Source organism: Danio rerio, chromosome 6, assembly GCF_049306965.1.
Source record: "Danio rerio strain Tuebingen ecotype United States chromosome 6, GRCz12tu, whole genome shotgun sequence".
NCBI classification, from domain to species: Eukaryota; Metazoa; Chordata; class Actinopteri; order Cypriniformes; family Danionidae; genus Danio; species Danio rerio.
The window spans coordinates 18,870,832-18,892,311 of NC_133181.1; the positions used below are offsets into that span (position 1 = coordinate 18,870,832).

A 21,480-nucleotide genomic window follows, 5' to 3' on the forward strand; every position below is an offset into this window, starting at 1 on the left:
GTATAAAAAAAATCCTTAGGCCTGTGTCTAGTGCCGTAAACCGACATAGAGTAGCTCTATATGATATAACAGATTATTTTTCCACACAATATAGGCAGTACAACAGGTAACAATTTAGCTTTTGAGCAAGAAAGCACAGCACATCGTGGCATGATGGAGAGATTATAAGTCTATTATTATTATTAGACATTTGTCTGGGCATTAGGGACGGGGAGTCGACTCCTCGACTCTCAATGAACCTAGTACTGAAATCGACTTCAGGACAGGAATATGAGAGTTGAGTCTGTTTTTTTCAAATCCTCCTGAATGAAGCTGTTTTAAGCTGCAGTTATAATGCTCATTCTCGAGCACGATGAACTCTGAAGGCAATTATAAATTTAGTGCTGCAGACAAAGTTTGCTTTCACTTTTAAATACCTATGAAACACAACTTTGTGCAATTTGGTTTTAAAGATGATCTGCCTGCGATGTCAAGTTTGCTGTGTTATCAATACAATTTAGCTCTAATATTTGGGCTATTCTTCTTGTTTATTTTGTAAATAACTACAAATTAAATACATTAAAATTAAAATACAATTAATAACAAACGAAATTCATTTCAAAAAGAGGATTTTTAAATACAAATAGAGACAAGGCTAAGTTCAAAAACAGCTCTGACTCACTTCTTTTCTTCCGGCGTATGCTGTCCCATAAACAAACCCTTATTTAACTACAATGAACAAATTGCACAAAACAAACAGTGATATTTAAAAGTAAAGTAATAGGCTGTTTAAAAGAACACATAAAAAAATAAAAATTTACAAGAGAGAGCAATATGATATGTTTTGAGGCACAGCTGATTTTATTTATTATTTTAGGTTTGTTATGAATTTCGTGTAGGGGGTTAATATTTAATCGGTCATTAAATCAAATTGAAATCTAGCTATATTGTTTATTGATCAGTTAGAGCAGGCATGTCCAAGCTCGGTCCTGGAGGGGCAGTGTCCTCCAAAGTTTAGTTCCAACCCCAATCAGACTGTAGGGATAGTTTACAGTTTAACCCAAAGAATGACCAGTCTGGTAAATGAAGAAGAGCCGGAGTCAGAGATTTAAATAAATAAATCAAGTTTACTGAAGATAGTTTGCAGTTTCATCCGCAGAACCCAGCTTCAACACTCGCAATGAGTTCCTAGGCCACTCTGCTTACAATCACCAATCAATAACAATTATACTCTCACATAACGTCATTAACTGCGTCATACATAAAGGTGTTCTAACCTGATTGGTTAAAACACAGATAGACTAGGAACATTTCCACGTGAGGTTCGTGCGTACAATTCTGAACAATATCTAAGCATAAACGTCAGACACCCTTTAGACTGATTAGAGCTGACTCCAGACCTGTGAAACGGATCAACAATCAAATGGAACACACACACTTTAAGTATAATCTGTTTCTTATCCAAGGCTGAGTGTACCGTCCGCCGTCTTTATCAAAACTGGTTAAAAACTGGTATAATCTACATTCAGGCAGTTATATTCTTACTACACAAAGTCTATCTTGAATAAAAAGTAGAATCACTTTAAAAGATTTAACCGTAAAACTATAGCAAAATCACTTTAGACATTTTAGACAGTATTAACTCCTAGAAATAACAATAGAAACAGTTGCTTCCAGTCCTCAGTTCCACTCAAGATCTCAATTCATTAATTAAAATCAATTCACAGTTAAATATTGAGAAACAGGATGATGAAAACGATAAACGTTGGTCCATGATGAGATGGACTGGAAAGCAGAAATCCGAATCCTTCAAGACACACCTGGGCTAGCTAATCAAGCTCTTACCAGGCTTTCTAGAAACATCTTTGCAGGTGTGTTGAGGCAAGTTGGAGCTAAAATCTGCAGGACACCGGCCCTCCAGGACCGAGTTTGGACACCCCTGAGTTAGAGCATCTGTTGCCTTTAAAACAAATATAGTACTAAACAACCTCAGACTGTTCACTACTCCAGATTATTTTGTTCACTCATACTCTGTATTCATGTATCAAACATTTATATTAAGAAGATATTAAGGGTATTTCATGATTTTTATTTAAGCGTTGTTTGGGCTCAATTGGGGTATTTTTTAATTTGTTATTGAACTGCTGCTACACATCTTTTCATTAAATATTTTGATAATAAATTGAGGTTTTAACTTTCTGTCTCTAAGATTGCAATGTAATTTTCTAAATTAAAAAAAGTATAGGCTGATTATTATTTTATTTTGACTGCAGATGATTTAAAATGCTGATTTTGTCTGACCACAGGAGAACTTCTTGTATAAAGAAAGATATGATACAGCATGTTTAATCCTTGCGCTATTTTAAGTGAATGTAAAAGGTGTCGATTCTTGAGTCGATTCTACTGACTCCAAAATTAAGAGTCAAGAATAGCTGTCGACCCCGAAAAACCCAGAACCGAACCACCGCATAATTTAATAATCTAATATTAGTAAAAAAAAAAAAAGCGTAATTTTTGACAAAGAGAGTGATGTGCTCCATCGGTCAGGATAACGTTCGAGGTTACTAAAGTAACCCTTCGTTCCCCGAGGAGGGGAACGGAAGCACTATAAGTGGATTTGATTTGTAAAATCCACGCATTGGGAGGTTCGGTTCAGAAGCTACTCGTCTGAAAGAGTATTGAACGGGCCAATTAAGAATGAATTGGCAGCGCAAGCCTGCGCAGGTGAGCGGCATAAGCAATCAACTGAGTATATAAGCTCACCTGGCGCCAGCAGACGCTATCCTTTTTAAGCTGAAGAGACTTTCAACAGCTAAGGGACAGTCATTATGGCGACGGAGTATAGTGCTTCCGTTCCCCTCCTCGGGGAACGAAGGGTTACTTTAGTAACCTCGAACGTTCCCCTTCGGGGGGAACTTCAGCACTATAAGTGGATTTGATTTGTAAAATCCACGCATTGGGAGCCCATTGAAAGCGCCATAATGACTGCACCTTACCAACACCCCCGATGAGGAGATAGTCAAGCAAGCGTGACGCACCCGCATCATGGGGGGCGCGGTCCTCCAACGTGTCCCTGGCCCTAATTTATCCTACTTCAACAGAAGTTTTACGGATTTAGATATATTTTTTGGGAAGTCGTGAGCATCTAGATAATTCTAGGAAAATACGACAGTACGTTGGGAAGCGTGCAATCCCGATAGGGAGGACGCTGCGGAGGCCATCCGTTACCCAAGGGGGGATAGATGGCAGAATTTACATATGGACTAGCCCTAAAAAGGGGGAGTACGCATAGCAAAAGAGTGGTTAGCGGGGAGGGAAGACACGGGTCCGCCCAGGGGGGGACTCAACCGTGGCGGAATAAGCATATGGGATCGCCTAGTGGGGACCACGCATAGCAGGCACCTTTACCCAAAACGCGGGCTGACCAGCGGGCAGACCTACAACGTAGTGGGCCAGCAAGTGACTCCTCCGCTGAGTCAGTGCTGGGGGCCATGGAGGAATCTGCAGGGCTCACCTGACGGGGAACTTTACTGACAGATAAAAAGGCGCACGTATCTCCGTGTTAGGGAAAATGGCGCAGCAAGCGTGTTTCAACACCCTACCGAATTGTTTCCTCAATCACCAAGGGTTACCTAATACCCTTGAGGAAACCGGCTCCACTCGCAGATTGTAAAACCTTGCAAATGTGTTGGGTGTCACCCAGCCCGCAGCTCTACAGAAGTCTGTTAGAGGGGCGCCGCGTGCGCGCGCTCGAGAGGATGCGAAACTCCGAGTGGAGTGCGCACGCGCTCTCGGGGGACGCGGCTTATCTCGGCTCTGATAGTGAAAGAAAGGCATCCACAATCTAGTGGGAACTTATTTCGGTACGGCACTTCCCTGCTGCCGACCGTTATAACAGACGAAGAGCTGCTCAGATGATCTAAACTCTGAGTGCGGTCCGGATAATACGCAAAACGCGAACTGGACAATAAAGAAGGGCTGGGTCTGCCTCCTCCGAGGGCAGCGCTTGCAGGCTCACTACCTCGTATTAAAACGGAGTGGTAGGAACCTTGGGCACATATCGCGGGCGGGGTCTCAGGACGTGAGAGAAGCCAGCCCAATTACAGGCACGAGTCACTGACCGAAAAATGCCTCCGGGTCCCCGACCCTCTAATCGATATCAACGCGACCAGCAGAGCTGTCTTCAGGGACAGAAAGATACTGAGTCGAGGATCGAAGGGATCTGACGCGGCTTGTGTAGCGAGGGCGAGATCCTAAGAGGGCATGAGAGGGGGCGGGGTGGATTAATTCGCTTAACGCCCCTGAGGAACCGGATGATGAGGTTATGCGTTCCCACGGTGCTGCCAGCCACCGCGTTATGAGAGCGGAGATGGCAGCCACGTAACCTTGAGTGTGGAGGGCGACAGCCTGCTCTCCAGCTTCTCTCGGCGTAAAGGAAGCACAACGCTGATCTGGCAAATTACGGGGGTCTTCTCAGCGAGAGACACACCATTCAGTGAATAGACTCCACGTCAGGGCATAGGCGCGCTCGGGGAGGGGGCTCTAGCCCGAGTGACGGTATTAGCCACCGCAATCGGAGGTTACCTAAGTCTTCCTCGCGTCTAAAATCTCTTCAAAGATCGGCGAGGGTGCCAGGTGGTGCCCTGTCCCTGAGAGAGTAGGTGCTCTCTCGAAGGGACTGCCAGGGGAGGGCTATCGCGAGGGAGAGCTCTGACATCCAGGTCCGGTTGAGCCAGAGGGGCGCAACCAGCAACCTGTTCCTCGTCCTCTTCCTGACCTTGCACAGTAACTGCGCGAGCAGGCTCACTGGGGGAAACGCGTATTTGCGCGTGCCCCGAGGCCAGCTGTAAGCCAGTGCATCCGTGCCGAGAGCACTCGGTCAGGGAAAGAACAACTAGCAATGAGCGATCTCGGGGGAAGCAACAGATCGATCTGGGCTTCCCCGAATCGCGCCCATATCAGCTGAACAGACTCGGGGTGGAGTCTCCATTCTCCAGGACGCAAGGCTGCCGTGAGAGCGCATCGGCTGCACGGTTGAGCTTGCCTGAATATGAATGGCGTGCAGCGATTTCAGCCGCGGATGACTCCAGAGGAGCAGACGGCGGGCGAGCTGAGACATGCGGCGAGAGCGCATACCCCCTATACGGCTGATATACGCCACCGCCGCCGAACTGTCCGTCCTGACCAGCACGTGTTGCCGCTCCAGCACCGGAAAAAAAACGGTGGAGAGCGAGGAACACTGCCAACAGCTCCAGGCGATATGCCAATGCAACTGGGTACCTTTCCACAGGTCCGCAGCCGCATGCCCGCAACGCACAGCCCCCCAGCCCGTGTTGGAAGTGTCTGCTGAAACGACAACAAGACTGGACGCCTGTTCTAGAGACACCCAGGCCTGTAGGAACGAGGGGTCGCTCCAAGGGCTGAGGGCGCGGCGACACAGCGCAGTAACAGAGACTCGGTGTGCGCGCGCGTGCCATGCGCGTCTGGGGACTCGATCGTGAAGCCAGTGCTGAAGTGGTCTCATATAGAATAATCCGAGCGGCATGAAGCGGCTGCGGATGCCATATGCCCCAGGAGCCTCTGAAATAGTTTCAGTGGGACCACTATTTTACTGTCGAGCTCTCTCAGACAGTACAGCATCAGCTGAGCGCGCTCTCCGGAGAGGCGCGCTGCCATGGTGACCGAGTCCAGCTCCAGCCCGAGAGAAGAGATCCTCTGCACGGGGGCGAGTTTGCTCTTTTCTCGGTTGACCTGAAACCCCCACAGGTGGAAGTGCCAGAGCACTTTGTCTCTGTGCATAATCAACTGCTCCGAGAGAGGGCAAAAATCAGCCAGTCGTAAAGAAATTGAGTATGCAGATGCCCGCGAGCCGAAGGGGCGCTGAGGCACCCTCCGCGGGCTTGGTGAGGACCCGCGGAGACAGAGAGAGCCCGAAGGGGAGGGCTTTGTATTGCCAAGCTCGACCTTCAAACGCAAACCGCAGAAACTGTCGGTGGCGAGGAAGAGTGGAGACATGGAAATACGCGTCCATCAGGTCTAATGCTGCAGACCAACCCAGAGGACGAACGCACCGGAGGATGCGCTTCTGCGTGAGCATTCTGAACGGCAGCTTGTGCAGGCAGCGGTTCAAAACGCGCAGATCTAGGATTGGCCGTGACCCACCGCTCTTTTTGGGCACGATGAAGCGTGGGCTGTAAAACCCACTCTCCATCTCGGCTGGAGGGAGCGGCTCGATTGCATCCTTCGCCAGGAGGACAGCAATCTCCTCTCGCAAGACAGGGGCGGACAGGGGGCTGACCCTGGTGAATACACACCCGTGACTTGGGGGGCCGTTTCGCGAACTGAATCGCATAGCCGAGTCTGATTGTGCGTATGAGCCACCGCGAAGAGCTGGCCCGCGCTAACCAGGCAGGCAGAGCTCTCGCTAATGGACTCATCGCTACAATCGCTGACGTACCAGCAGTGGGGCAGCGCGGAGTGGGTGTGCTGATCCGGGAAGCTCGCGGGTCCCACGGAAAAGCTGGAGGTGAGATATTTGCTCTCACTCCAAACCCGAGCTCCGGAGGGGAGGCTCGAGGGGTGGGAGAAAGGAGACCGTCCTCCCAGCGCTCGTGAGCCACTGGCGAAACGCACCGAATCTGCAAGCTAGAAAGCATAGCGTCCCAGACTGGCAGATTTCGGGCTGTCACATCTGGGGAAGTGAAAAGTGCCCTTTCATAATGTTTTCATGGCAGTAAAAAGTGCCGTTGGAAATGGGGCCCCGCCCTCCAGCGGGGAAAGAGCAAGTTCCCTCTTCTCCAGATGGCCTGTCCCAGGGGCGCTTCGCGGTCCGTTGCCGGACTTAGCGGTGTTCTGGGCAGGGGGGCTGCCTGCTTCCGAGGTGCCCGACGCGCTCGCTTCGCCTGAGGCGTGTGCGGGGGCGGAGCAGCTCTCGTAGGCGGGCGCCTTCGGCGAGGAGCAGGTATGAATGGCACGGCGGGCGGAGCGGGCTACGGACCGCCGATAAGACATCACCCACCAACTGCTCTCTCACCGCCTTGAATTCCTGGGTGAATTCACAGACAGTGTCGCCGAACCTGGCTGGGGATATGGGGAAGTCAAGAAAGCGGACTTTGTCGACTTTGCGCATATCAGCCAGGGGTGGCGCTCCTGGACCACTAATGTGGACATCGTCCTCCCCAACGCACACGCAGCGGACTCAGTAGTCCGAAGAGCTAAGTCGGCGGCGGTGCGAAGCTCGTAAGCCTGGGTTGGACCCACCCTCGTGCAGCTCGGCCAGCGCCTGCGCTTGGTAGCGCTGGTAGGTGGCTATCGCATGCAAGGCGGAAGCAGCCTGGCCCGCAGCTATGTAAGCTCTAGCTCCGAGGGAGGTAGATAACTTACAGGCTTTGGATGGGAGACGAGGCGGACCCCGCCAAGAAGAGGCGCCGCGCGGATTTACCGCCATCGCGCACTCAACCTGAGGAATCGCCACATACCCCCTGGCTGTTTCACCGTCAAGAGTGGTTAGGGTGGAGGAACACGCAGCACGAGCAGAAAAAAGTGCTTTACAAGACCGCGTGAGCCTACTGTGCACCTCCGGGAAGAAGGGAACGCCCCTCTAGTCGGTCCGGCCGCGGAGCTGGGGGATAAACCATCTCCAACCCACGGCCGAAGCAGCCCGGGAAAGCACGGCTAACATGTCCGTTTCAGGATCCGTAGTGACAGCGCTCACCAGCCCGAAGGGGGCGAGCGGGTCTGGATCATCATCGGACAATGAAAGCCCACCCTCCGATGCCGCGGTGGACATCTGGTCTCCGGTGTCATCGGGCGTAAGGGCTACCATCTGTTAGACGGATCGCTTCCCCCGCCCGAAGCTTGGATGGAGCGCTTAGAGGAGCGGGAGGTCCGCGGGCCCGTGGGCGACGGATTATCTCTCGCTGAAACCCTCAGATCTGCCCGAGTGCCCGCTGCAGAGCAGGGGACAACTGGGGTGGTTCACCCTTTTGCAAAGGCTAACCGCGATCTTGCGCAACAGTCATGGCATCGCAATGACGACATGAACTGCCCGCGAGCAGCGCATTAACATGCTGGACCCCCAGACATGTAACGCTGTGCCCGCGCCCATCATCCGAGGACAGGAAACCACCGCATCCAGAAACGCACAGTCGGAGCGCCGTCCTGATAAGGACGTGCTGCACGACTGTGTTGCTCTTTCTGTGAAGTTTGCAACTTTATACGCACCGCTCTGGAGGACCGGACCCAAAGAACGCCAGGCAAGGGAGAAACCCAGCTCGACCGTCTGCCACTGCGTGTACACACTCTGGACCGGGAGAATGCTCTCGTTCGCTCAGAATCGCTGGTCACAGCAGGAGGAACCCTCATCGACTCGATCAGAAAGTCTCTGAAGCGAAAAGGATAGCGTCTGCTGGCGCCAGGTGAGCTTATATACTCAGTTGATTGCTTATGCCGCTCACCTGCGCAGGCTTGCGCTGCCAATTCATTCTTAATTGGCCCGTTCAATACTCTTTCAGACGAGTAGCTTCTGAACCGAACCTCCCAATGCGTGGATTTTACAAATCAAATCCACTTATAGTGCTGAAGTTCCCCCCGAAGGGGAACCTTAACATCTTGTGTGCTGTGGCGCAGTTTTCATATTTTGTACTTTGCACATATTTAAGATTTGAGGTGGGCTAATAAATTTGCCAAAGATTCTCCTCATGTGTTCACAGCAACCAGATTTCATTATCGGTTAGGTTTTTAAAACTCCTATAGTCTGAGCCCAGCTCAAGCCCACCACCGCCCCCCTTCCTCTTAAACATCTTTTGGTGATACTGTAGGTGATACCTGACCAGCAGTTTCTTATCATTTCTGAGATGTGATTCCCTAAATTCTCTACTCCACTCTGTAAAAGACAAAGAAAACATCAACAGAGCTCTACCTGCTTGTTCAATACTATCTATCCGTTCGTCCGTCCGTCCATCCAAAGAAAATACCCGACTATCACTCTGTGAAAATATAAATATGTAAATTAAAATGTTTGATGAAGTTAATTTGATTCAACTTAAAAATGTAAGGCTGTACCTAATTTATTATGATGCACTTGTGATTACTGAGGTGTGTTTCCCTGTTCTTCCACATGCTTCGTACAAATCTGCCAAAGAGAAAGATATCAGGTCTATAATTAATCTCAAAAAATTTCTTTGGAAACTAACTCCATTTTTCAGTCTGTTCAAGCAGTTCTACCTCTTTGCCGAGCTCCAGGTCTTCCAGTTTATCTCCACTGTTCCCCTTGTTAGTCTCAGGGGTAAAGCTCTACTGGGCCACGAGCCCCCCTCAACTGCACCCCACCCAAAAAAAAAAACATTTATTTACCCATATATAAATAGCTATACTGAATATTTTAAATCAAAATTTGAATTATATTATAAATAAAACTATTATTATTATTTAATATTTGTATTATAATAATACTTTTTTCTCTAAATAATTAACATAATTAAATCATTCCAGTTGTGTCTTTACATTTGATTGATTTAAGATACTTTTGCTGCCACAAAGAAGACATCTTTCCAACTATCTGGAGCTGTAATTAGAAACATTGTTCCTGACTGTGTTCTATTCTCAGTTATCCCCCTATGCCCTATTCATTTAGAACATTTTAACATTCAAAGTTGCAATTATTAAAAAATAAAAAAATATTAAAGTCATCTCTCTTAGGTGTAATTTGCATTCAAACTATTTTTACAGTTTAGTTTTCGTGATCTTACAGATCTTACAGTTTACAACTGTGCTCCCTTCGCAGTGCACTTTGAAAACATTGATGTCATTTTGTACACAGCCTCATGGTGAAAGCTATAGGTGACCTGTTATTTAAAAGCGGAATTTATGTTACGTCTCCAAAGCTTGTGAAAACAAAAAGCATACGGTAATTCTTTTCATTTATATTGAGTCATTTATTAAGTATCTGTACTGTATATGACATGGGCCTGCCAGTTAGAACTTTCTAAAGTGGTTTACATGTGTTAAATTGTAAAAGTAGATTTTAAAAAATAATAAATAAATAAATATCCTTCTTAATATTAATAAGAATCATCATCATCACCATCATTAATATTATTATTAAAGTATCATTTTTTCATTTCTAATAAATAAAAAATATTACATTTCATTTTATAATAAATAGCCATTATTATTTATTTATTTTTATGATTTATATGATATTAGAATACGTGTTAGCTTTTGTAAGTGATATGTTTTAGAATAGAATGTGTAATGTTCAACTTCTCAATAATATTAGTAAAGCAAACATTAGCCCTATATGTGTCATTTACATATATTTCAGTTATTATAGAAAGCGAGTGCATATTTTTACCAAATCTAATATTGAATTCTATTGTAAATGCGTGTGCGTGTATAATTTGCACAAATAAATTAAGTTTCTTTACTCTAAAGAAGTAGTTTAGAGCATCATTACGGGCATTTTATCATAATTATAACTAATCTGGTTTAAGCGATAAATCTGCGACAGAGAAACTACAGGTTTTGGAAAACACTCGTCACTACATCATTCTTTTCTCAAACGATGCATCAGACTTTTATAGTTTAGCCGTGAGTTACTTCGTTGTTTGGGAAACGCAGCCCAGACCATCAGTTTCCAGTCATGCTGAGGTGCGAGTCCCATTTCTCCACAGGCCCCAGTCTAATCTGCAAAAGACAAAAACAAGACTAACAAAGCTCTACTTGCTGGATGATCTGCATCAATAAACCAAACGTTCTCCAGTGTTCCTCAGATAAATATTCACCATTTTGCTTGTGAGTCTGACTCTTCTGTCTGTTGAAGTTGTAAATAATAGCCACAGACAATACATATATCTAACAATCTATGCCCACCACCACCCCCTTCCACTTGGAAGGACATCCATCCATGCACCTATTCATCTACCTTTAAAGGATATTCCTGACCATTAGTGTCCATTGCTGAGGTGTGTGATTCCTATTTGTCTCCACATGCTGCACTCCAGCCTGGAAAAGATAAAGACACAACTAACAGAGCTCTACATGCTTGCTGAACTCCAGAAATGCATAAACTGTTAACCAGCGGTTTTCAGACAAATCTCCACCGATGCTCTTGTGAGTCTCCTTCTTCTGTCTGTTGTGTGTCCATTACAGGAAAAAGAAACACCTGCCGCAAACAAGACATTTATCTGGCTTAAAGAGATTCCAGACAATCATCTAGTATGTACAAATGAAAGTATATGATTTTAAATGTTTTATAAAGTTAATTTGATTCAACCTAAAAAAGTGTAAGTCTGTATCTAATTTATTACGATGCACTTGTCATTACTAAGGTGCGTTTCCCTGTTCCTCCACATGCTCCATGCCAACCTGTCAAAGAGAAAGATATCAGGTCGTTATTTTATCTCAATGGATTTCTTTGAAAGCAAACTCCAATTTTCAGTCTGTTCAAGCAGTTCTACCTGCTTCCTGAGCTCCAGGTCTTGCAGTATATCTCCACCATTCCGCTTGTGAGTCTCCTTCTTCTGCTCCACTCCAATCTGCAAACAAACAAAGACAGCCTCAAGTGCACAGTCCACACTTCTTTTAAACGGTTAAATAAGAGCATCATCCGTGAATTTAAAGTGAACTTAATCTTTTTAAAATAAAAGAATATTGTCAGCGCAATAGCCTTGTGGTCAATGCGCTGACATATGCTGCAGTAGCACAATAGGGCGTCCCGAGTTCGAAACCCAGCTCAAAGACAATTCCCAACCCTACACCCTTCTCTCTCTCCCACTTCGTTTCCTGTCTCATTACTGTCCTATCAAATAAAGGCAAAAAAGCCGAAAAAAAAGAATATTTCAGTGTGAACACACTACTTACACCATTTACACTACAAAATGGCATAGAATAGTGTACAAGTATGTGATTTGGAACGCACCCATAGACAGTACTGACAGAGCCCTACCTGCTGTTCTCCAGCATTTTCTAGATAAATGTCCACCGATGCTCTTTTGAGTCTCCCTCTTCTGCCTGCCCTCCATTAGCTGAAAAAGGAAAAACCTGACACAGACAAGGCCTAACTATCTATCTATACCAGTGGTTCTCAAATTGTGGTACGCAGGCTTTCTTCTAGAGGTGCACGGAGGAATCACAGAATAATAATTAAAAATATATTATATATATTTAAAAAAAAAAATGTATATATATATCTATATATATAAAAAAAAATATAACGCCCTTTTACCCTTTGATGCGTATGATAACACAGATGTGATCAGCATTGGTTGTTCCCTGTACTGTATGATCACACTGTTATTATTAGTATGTTTAGTGCATCATGTCATCAGATGCTAAGATTGAAAAAAACTGTGGAGCTCTCGAGCAGATACGCACTAGTGAAGTGCTTTTCAGTTACTGCAAACTCAGGAGTTTCTACAAGCTGCATCATTGGTGAAATAATTATCACAAACGTGTTAAAATTTTCATAGTTGTGTAAAATAATGTGTGTTTTCGATGTATAGCCGATACATATTTCGATATATATTTGTTTTGTAAATAGCCTAGCGGTGTGGCTTTTGATTTAGTTTGTTAAATGGTGCAGGTCGCAGAACAGATTAAAGCCAATTTTACCATGTTTGAACCTTGAAAAAACACAAAATGGAAGTTTGTGCACAGACGGAGCACCTGCAAACCTTACCCAAGTCGACCTGAAAAACGGTGGTCGGATGCACAGTTTACACAAACTCCGCGGTTTACTTATGATATGATCTCAATTCCACCAAATCATGGAAATGCTGCATGTATGAATTGATAAATCACCTATGAATTGGTCAGTGTATTTATAATCACTCACTTTTCTGAAACACATACTGTAAATGACGCGCTGTAAGCAGATCTAATCTCTAATTTAAATTGTAAATGTGAATCATATAATTCAAATACAAGTTAATGTTTTGGGCCCTATCATACACCCGGCGCAATGTGATGCAAGGCGCGGCGCAAAAGTCTTTTGCTAGTTTCAGCTTGGCGCAAGAGTGGTTTTGAGGCGTTGCGATACGCTGTTTGAATAGCAAATGCATTTGCGCTCATTTGTGCGCCCATAGGCGTTCTGGTCTAAAAAGGAAGGTGTTCTGAGGCACACTGCTGGCGCGTTGCTATTTTGCGAAACTAAAATAGATTTTTCATTAGACCAAAACAAACCCGGTCTAAACTCCAGCGCAGAGTTGCACCTCGCCTACACACTGCTTAATATGCACAAGAGAGCAATAGGCAAATCTTTACATATGAAAAAACTTAAATATTAGGGATATAGAATATAATAAGAATAGATATAGGATATAAATATAAAGGATTAAAATATTACAAAACATATTATTTTCTAGCCTACATGAATATGAAAAATCACTGCTTTTATGTCTTCTTCATCTCAGAGGGCTTTTTCAGTTAATTTATAACAATTTGCTTTTGTATAATGTTATTATTATTAGCAGTATTATTTATTATCTCCATATTTATATTTGTTTTATGAAATACAAGCTTAGATTTGCCCACCTGTCAGGTTTTAGACCATATGGGGCACAGCATGTGTATTAGGATATAACTCAGGTTTTTGACCACACTTCGTTATTATTGTTCATTTATTTGTTTGCTGGAAATTAGAACTGAATTTAGAAATAGTTTTGAAACAAATATTTGCGCTTAACAAACAAAATTAATTATTTATAGGCTAATTGATGTCTGTGCGTAAAGGTTTCCCTATCTAAGAGCGAAAGTGAAAGTAGATCGATTATCTCTCATTCTCATGCAGTAGATGCTCTGTTTAACAGTTTTCTGTTTAAAAAAACTGTTAACTGTTTGCTAGTGAAATGCTTTCCACTTAGACTTACTTTACGTCCTGTAAATAGCGAATGCGCTTATGGCGCGACGCAGCTGGCTCTTAAAGGGAATGGGAGATGAGACTCTAATTGGTTTATTCTCAAAACACACCTATAACTCTTAAGAAAATAAACTCAACCCTTGAAAGTGGATTTTCCCATCTTTAAATTAGCAAAAATGTGTTCTGACACGCCCTGAAAGCGTTTGCGCCCTGCGTTTTGCGCTCTGCGCATGGACCGTCAAAAAAAAGCCCTTAGATTTAAAGAGAGAGAGCGGGGATAGTTGTAACACTTACAATCTCTACAACAAGGAACTAGTTACAAATCAGCTGATTCACTTCACACATGCTCATTTTAGTCCTCATACCACATATGAAAAAGTCCTGTGACAGACACAGCAGATATTAGACAGAAAAACTACACTTCAGCTAAGATTAGCTAATTAATTATTTTTAAGATATCATTGCCTGATTTGTAGTTAAACCCATGTAATCTGTGTGTCTGATTGTGGATATACTTAATCCACATTGTTGGTGATAATGTTTTAGCTGTTAGCTGTAGGAGAACAGATTCATGGCCACATAATGCTGGGTCAGTTGAAACAACAAAAGCTAGTAACTTGTTAGTCACATCAGTGAAATGTTACCACCAACCTCAAGCAGATTTAAAACTGTATTTATATGATTTAATTTCAGTATTGCTATAGCTTATAAAAGAGAAAGTCAAAAGTAGTTTGAGTTCAGTGTTTGACCTCTGTGGGCTCATGAAGCCTGCAAACACAAATAGTGTTCAATTGTTGAAGCTGATGCACATTTGCACATTTCATTCAGCTTTGTAACACAGAGACACACAAACTATACTGAAAGCTCAATGCTGAATAAAAAGCTTTCAAATCCATTTTTATGTCATAATTCTCATTTTATGATGTTACAACTAACCCAGACAGTGGGCTGAATTGTAACATTTCACTCCTCCTGTTTGAGGGCTTACTCACACTATTTACAGTTGCCTTGAACCGGGCCGAAGCACATTTGTCCCCCCTCCCGTCTCACCTGACGGCCCGCACTCACATCGCATTTGGGACTGAGCATGCTTACGTCATCAATGATGCACAGTTCAGTAAGAAGCGCTCTCACTCAGCACAGTGGAAATTTCTTTAGTTATATCGTTTTCAAGAGTTCACACTTAGCTGATGACTGATTATAAGCAAGTTTAGCATGCTGTCCCGGGAGAGAGACCTGAGCTCAAAAGGTCCTTGAGCCCTGGGCTCCCTCCCGTTTGCCTCAGGTAGATCTCGACAACTCCCCCCATGATATGAGCTGATGACTAAAATAAATGCTATGAAGAGATATGCTGCTGAATGAGAGTTTGAATGTAGTGCTAAATTTAGATTGATCAATTCACTTGTAGTACATGTTTTTGGAATGTGGGAGGAAACCGGAGAACCCAGGGAAAACCCATGCGAGCACGGGAAGAACATGCAAACTATGCACAGAAATGACAGTCAGCCTGTTAAAGGACTAGAACCGGTGACGCTCTTGCTGTGAGGCTGCATTGCTACCCACTGGGCCACCGTGCCACCCTATGAAGGGAAAGCTGGAGAGGTAGGGGTGGAAGGGGTGACACGCAGTTAATTATTTCGCTGAACAGATCAGCCACTTTTGACGCTCATAAACAATTATAAAGTCATCGCGCTGCAGGAATTAAGAGGTTTGCTACAGGTGCAGCTGTCATGTAGTGAGGTGTTTGCGTCTTTAATAATCTACGACAGTTTGCATTTCATTGAACAGTATGAATGATTAATAAATCCATATAAAACAGTTCCTTAAATGTCACGTCTCGTCTTCAGTTTCCAGCCCAAGTGAATCGCGCGCTGGCACACCTCTTCCAACCAGGCCAGGGCCGCCAAAGTGTACCGCACCTGAGCCAGATTCGGAGCACTCACACTTCTCAAACGTTATGGGCCTGGGCACGGTACTGATAGCATAGTGTGAGTACGCCCTGAAACTAAAAAGTGTTCACATTTACTGTTTACGCTGCAAAAATTACTTATTTGGCCATTTAATAGCAGACACTTGTAACTCAAGATCTCAAAGATATATAAAGAAATATAATAGAAGTACAACTATCCCCGGTCTCCCCCATACAAATATATCATAGGTACATACAACTTATATTTCAAAATGTATGAAAAATAATTTATAATACTTATGCTCTTGTGAGTGTCTCTCTTCCGCCTGTTGAGAATTCATTATCTACAATGTAAATAACAGCCACAGACAAAACATCTATTTAACAATCTATGCCCACCACCACCCCCTTCCACTTGGAAGGACATCTATCCATGCACCCATACTTCTGCATTAAAAGGATATTCTTGACCATCAGTGTCCAGTCACCACTGAGGTGTGTGATTCCTATTGGTCTCCACATGCTCCACTCCAGTCTGTAAAAGACAAAGACACGACTAACAGAGCTCTACATGCTTGCTGAACTCCAGCAATGCACAAGCTGCTCTCCAGCGTTCTTCAGATAAATCTCCACTGATGCTCTTGTGAGTCTCCTTCTTCTGTTTGTTGTGTGTCCATTACCTGAAAAAGAAACACCTGCGGCAGACAAGACATCTATCTAACTATTTACTGTATCTGAAGGAAATACCCAATCATCACTTAGTCTTTACAAATTAAAGTATATAATTTAAAAATGTTTTATTAAGTTAATTTGATTCAACTAAAAATGTAAGTCTATACCTAATTTATTACGATGTACTTGTCAATACTGATGTGTGGTTCGCTGTTTCTCCACATGCTCCATGCCAACCTGTCAAAGAGAAAGATATCAGGTCTTTAATCTCAATATATTTCTTTGGAAACAAACTCCATTGTTTAGTCTGTTCAAGCAGTTCTACCTGTTTCCTGAGCCCCAGATTTTCAAGTATATTTCCACTGTTCCTGTGACTCTTCTACTTCTGCTCCACTCCAACCTACAAATGACAAAAGCTGCGTCCCAAATGGCACGCTATACACTATGAACTTATACACTATGTACTTATGCACTTACACACTCAACAGCATAGTATATGAATGTAGTGTCCCAAATAGAACACAATCGGTTATTTACTAACCGCAAATTCAGCTGTCGTGCATTGAGAAGTTTGCGTATTTAATAAACTACGGCAGTTTGCGTTCAATGAACAGTAAGAATGATTAATAAATCCATATGAAACAGTCCCTTAAAAGTCACGTGTCGCTTTCAGTTTCGGGCCCAAGTGAACCGCACTCAGACCCACCTCTTCCAACCGGGCCAGGGCCGGCCAAGTGAACCGTGCTTGAGCCTGATTCAGCGCACTCACACTTCTCAAACGATCCGGGAAACGGGCTTGGGCACGGTACGGATGGCATAGTGTGAGTAGGCCCTTAGTGAAACAAATGACCAAACTGTCAAATAATACTTGCCATGAGTATAATCACTTTCACCATCAGGAAGCAGCATAATCACTCTTGTTGGAGAATTTTGCTTTCATAATCCAAAATAAAGTAATCAAACTTAGGCTCCTGATAGCTCCACTGATGCTCTTGTGAGTCTCCCTCTTCTGCCTGCTCTCTCTCCATTACCTGAAAAAGAAAAACCTGACAAAGACAAGGCCTAATTACTATCTACAACAACCAGCACTCCTTCATCTTGGAAGGACGTCCATCGATTCACACGTCCACCTAATTAAAAAAAAAATTAAATTCCTGACCATCCAGTCGTTGCTGAGGTGTGTGATTCCTTCTTTTCTCCATGTGGTGCCATCTGATCTGTAAAATACAATAGAAAGATGTCAAGTCATTCATTAATCTAATACCATTCTTTGGAAGTTTCATCTACCATTGTCTCCAGTCTGGTTCTGTTCTAAAACTAACAAATAATATTTCACACCTATAAGTAAATACTCTACTAGATGACAATCTATAAACTTAGAAGAGATAAATGTGCTACAATAATTAGTAAAACTGTAAATAAAACAAAAAACAATCAAAAGCTACAAATGTTGAACAGGCCAACAGCATAAATTACTAATAAATAATACAACAGCCAGACAATCTATCTGACAACAGACGTGCAGTAATATTCAATGTGGTAACTCTGACAGCATACAAATAAATTAGAACAGATCAATTTATCCGATCATATAACAAATAACAATCTGCAAATGTTAAGTTAGATAGCGATATACAATTGAATCATACAAACAAACAAAAATATTGTATCTATTTCTGTCTATCTGAAGGAAATATCTGACAACCACTTACTGCCCCATTAAGACCAGGTTTTCCACTCACTGAAGCACCACAAGCACATCTCCTGTGAGTTCCAGTGTCTCTCCTAGTGAGGTGTCTCCTGGTTCCTCGTTTAGTCTTCATCCTGTTTGCTGTCTGTGGTATCCGTCTCCAGTCTCCAAGCCTGCATAATCAAATATCCAATTCAGGTTAATGGACTTATTATCTGCATCAATAAACTCACCTGCTTATACTCACCTGACGTCCTGTTATATTACTGAACTGAATGTCGTCCCTTCTGTGACACTTACTCTGTAAAAATGTAATTGTATAAGTTTAAAATGTTTTATAAAGTTCAGTTGACTCAACTTAAAGTTTAAGGCTGTACCTAATTTATTACGATGCACTTGTCATTACAGTGTGTTTCCCTGTTCCTTCACATGCTCCATGCCAACCTGTCAAAGAGAAAGATATCAGGTCTTTAACTAATCTTAATACATTTCTTTTGAAACTAACTCCATTGTTTAGTCTGTTCAAGCAGCACTACCTGCTTCATGAGCTCCAGGTCTTCAAGTATATCTCCACCGTTCTCCTTCTTCTGCTCCACTCCAATCTGCAAATAAACAAAGACAGCCCCAACAAAACCCCAACTGCTGTTCTCCAGCATTTTTTAGAGAAATCTCCACCGATGCTCTTGTGAGTCTCCCTCTTTTGCCTGCTCTCCAATACCTGAAAAAAGGAAAAACCTGACACAGACAAGGCCTAACCACCCATCTATACCAGTGGTTCTCAAAGTGTTGTACGCGGGTTTCCTTCTAGTGGTATGCAGAGAAATCACTGAATAATAATTAAAAATATATGAACGCCCTTTTACCCTTTGATGCAAACGATAACAGATGTGATCAGCATTGGCTGTTCCCTGTTCTGTACGATCACACTGTTATGATTAGTATGTTTAGTGCATCATGTCATCAGATGCTAAGAATCTAAAAAAAACTGTGGAGGGCTTAAGCAGATACATGTTAGAGAGGTGCTTTTACAGACAAGTCCTGTTGGCATTTCAGTTACTTCAGTGCAAACTCAGGAGAATTATTGGTAAAATAATTATCACTAATGTGTTAACATGTGTTAGTAGTTGTGTAAAAAAATCCATTTATGATTTATAGCCTGAAGTCATTTGTTATGTAAATAGTTTAGCGGTGTGGCTTTCGATTTAGTTTGTTGCCTCAGATTTAAATTAATCTGGATGTGATTCAAATGGTGCGGAACCTTACCCGAGTCGGCCTGAAAACGGTGGTCAGTTGCACAGTTTACACAAACTCTATGGGCTCTATTTTGACAGTCCATGCGCAGAGCGCAAAACCCAGGGCGCAAACGCTTTCAGGGTGTGTCAGAATGCATCTTTGCTAATTTAAGGACAGAAAAATCTGCTTTGCGCCGTGGCGCATGGTCTAAAAGGTTTGAGTTTATTTTCTTATTGAGTTATAGATGTGTTTTAAGAATAAACCAATCAGAGTCTCATCTCCCATTCCCTTTAAGAGCCAGCTGCGTCGCGCCATAAGCGCATTCGCTATTTACAGGATGTAAAGTAAGTCTAAGTGGAAAAACTCAGCATTTTACAAGCAAACAGTTAAAAGTTTTTTTTAACAGAAAACTGTTAAACAGAGCATTTACTGCGTGAGAATGAGAGATAATCGATCTACTTTCACTTTCGCTCTTAGATAGGGAAACCTTTACACACACACATTAATTAGCCTATAAATAATTAATTTTGTTTGTTAAGCGCAAATATTCGTTTCAAAACTATTTCTAAATTCAGTTCTAATTTCCAGCAAACGAATAAATGAACAATAACAACAAAGTGTGCTTAAAAACCTGAGTTATATCCTAATACACATGCTGTGCCCCATATGGTCTAAAACCTGCAGGTGGGCAAATCTAAGCTTGTTTTTAATAAAACAAATATAAATATGGAGATAATAAATAATACTGCTAATAATAATAACATTATACAAAAGCAAATTTTTATAAATGAACTGAAAAAGCCTCCCGAGATGAAGAAGAAATAAAAGCAGTGATTTTTCATATTTATTTATGCTAGAAAATAACATGATTTGTAATATTTTAATCCTTTATACTTATTTCCTATATTTATATTCTTATTATATCCTATATATATCCTTAATATTTAAATTTTTTTCATATGTAAAGATATTTGCGTATTGCTCTACATCTTGTGTGTAGGCTATTAAGCAGTCTGTAAGCGAGGCGCAACTCTGCGCTGGAGTTTAGACCGGGTTTGTTTTGGTCTAATGAAAAATCTATTATAGTTTCTCAAAATAGCAACGTGCCAGCAGTGCGCCTCAGAACACTTTGCTTTTCAGACCAGAACGCCTATGGGCGCACATATAAGTGCAAATGCATTTGCTATTTAAACAACGTGGTGCAAAACAGCAAAACAACACTTGCGTCAAGGTGAAACTAGCAAATAACATTTGCGCCGCGCCTTGCGCTGCATTGCGCCGGGTGTATGATAGGGCCCTATGTTTTACTTAAGATATGATCTCACTTCCACCAAATTATGGAAATGCTGAATCTATGAATTGATACATCACGCATGAATTGGTCAAACAGTGTATTTATAATCACTAGGGACGCACCGATTCCAATACCAGTATCGGGGCGACACTTAAAATACTCATACTCATATCGTACATAAAAAGGCAGATACCACGCACAGATCCCACTCAACAGTAATTTACTACATGGATGTGATTTGTTATCCTACCTGACCATTGTCTTAATAATTAGCCTAATGTATTATATATTTATAGCTTAGTCCTTATAAACAATCCTTTTAAAAATACATTATTAATGAATCTATCGGCTACTGAAGAATAAACCGAACATGAAATATGATCCTTGCATAATGATCACAGCAAAACAAGCTAGCACTCATGTTAATATAAACTATAAATAAAAAAAACGAAAGAAATTTTAAGTAATGGAACATTATGTAAAAAATCTAAAGACTACAGGGTAAATAAAAGCACCTCATCAGAGCTGAACATTACTGCGGTCACTGCGCCCGTCTCAGTTTACAGCATCTGTAAAGATCAGACAGCCTATACAGATCACACAATCTCAATAAATACCATGTAAGTGTATGAATATTTTGATAAGTATTGTTAATAGAATATTTATAATGATATGATTTTGCTTGTGATTATATCGATACTTGCACTGAGCTCTCACGGGCACGCTCTCTCTCACCAGTGGCAGTTGACATGCGCCGCATAAGGGCGCTATACACACCACGCAGCATACACTGGCAAGATGACAAGTGCTGAACTCCAAGGGACCAGTTTTACTTGTTGCCGATT

General features: G+C 42.8%; 3 long non-coding RNA genes across 13 annotated transcripts; all 3 read right to left on the reverse strand.

Annotated features, from left to right (window-relative positions):
* Window positions 1-1,086: 1,086 nt before the first annotated feature.
* LOC141386241 (uncharacterized) lies at window positions 1,087-11,000 on the reverse strand. Its single transcript, XR_012407897.1, has 6 exons — window positions 10,904-11,000; window positions 10,579-10,665; window positions 9,205-9,298; window positions 9,043-9,112; window positions 8,900-8,966; window positions 1,087-1,939 (listed from the first exon to the last, which is right to left on the reverse strand). It is a non-coding gene; the product is annotated as an uncharacterized lncRNA (long non-coding RNA).
* A 40-nt stretch (window positions 11,001-11,040) lies between these two features.
* Window positions 11,041-12,010, reverse strand: LOC141386242 (uncharacterized). Of its 3 annotated transcripts, none has more exons than XR_012407899.1 (3): window positions 11,439-11,558; window positions 11,306-11,346; window positions 11,041-11,143 (listed from the first exon to the last, which is right to left on the reverse strand). It is a non-coding gene; the product is annotated as an uncharacterized lncRNA (long non-coding RNA). The 3 variants fall into 3 exon arrangements; XR_012407900.1 differs by having other exon boundaries at window positions 11,057-11,143; window positions 11,289-11,346; XR_012407898.1 differs by lacking the exon at window positions 11,041-11,143 and adding an exon at window positions 11,927-12,010 and having other exon boundaries at window positions 11,243-11,346; window positions 11,439-11,516.
* Window positions 12,011-13,608: 1,598 nt separating this feature from the next.
* LOC137495954 (uncharacterized) lies at window positions 13,609-21,352 on the reverse strand. Of its 9 annotated transcripts, none has more exons than XR_012407871.1 (9): window positions 18,645-21,352; window positions 18,486-18,552; window positions 18,356-18,409; window positions 18,131-18,281; window positions 17,578-17,635; window positions 17,291-17,464; window positions 16,744-16,834; window positions 16,586-16,655; window positions 13,609-16,441 (listed from the first exon to the last, which is right to left on the reverse strand). It is a non-coding gene; the product is annotated as an uncharacterized lncRNA (long non-coding RNA). The 9 variants fall into 9 exon arrangements; XR_012407876.1 differs by having other exon boundaries at window positions 13,644-16,441; window positions 18,161-18,281; XR_012407875.1 differs by having other exon boundaries at window positions 13,644-16,441; window positions 16,744-16,853; window positions 18,161-18,281.
* Between the last annotated feature and the right edge of the window lie 128 nt (window positions 21,353-21,480).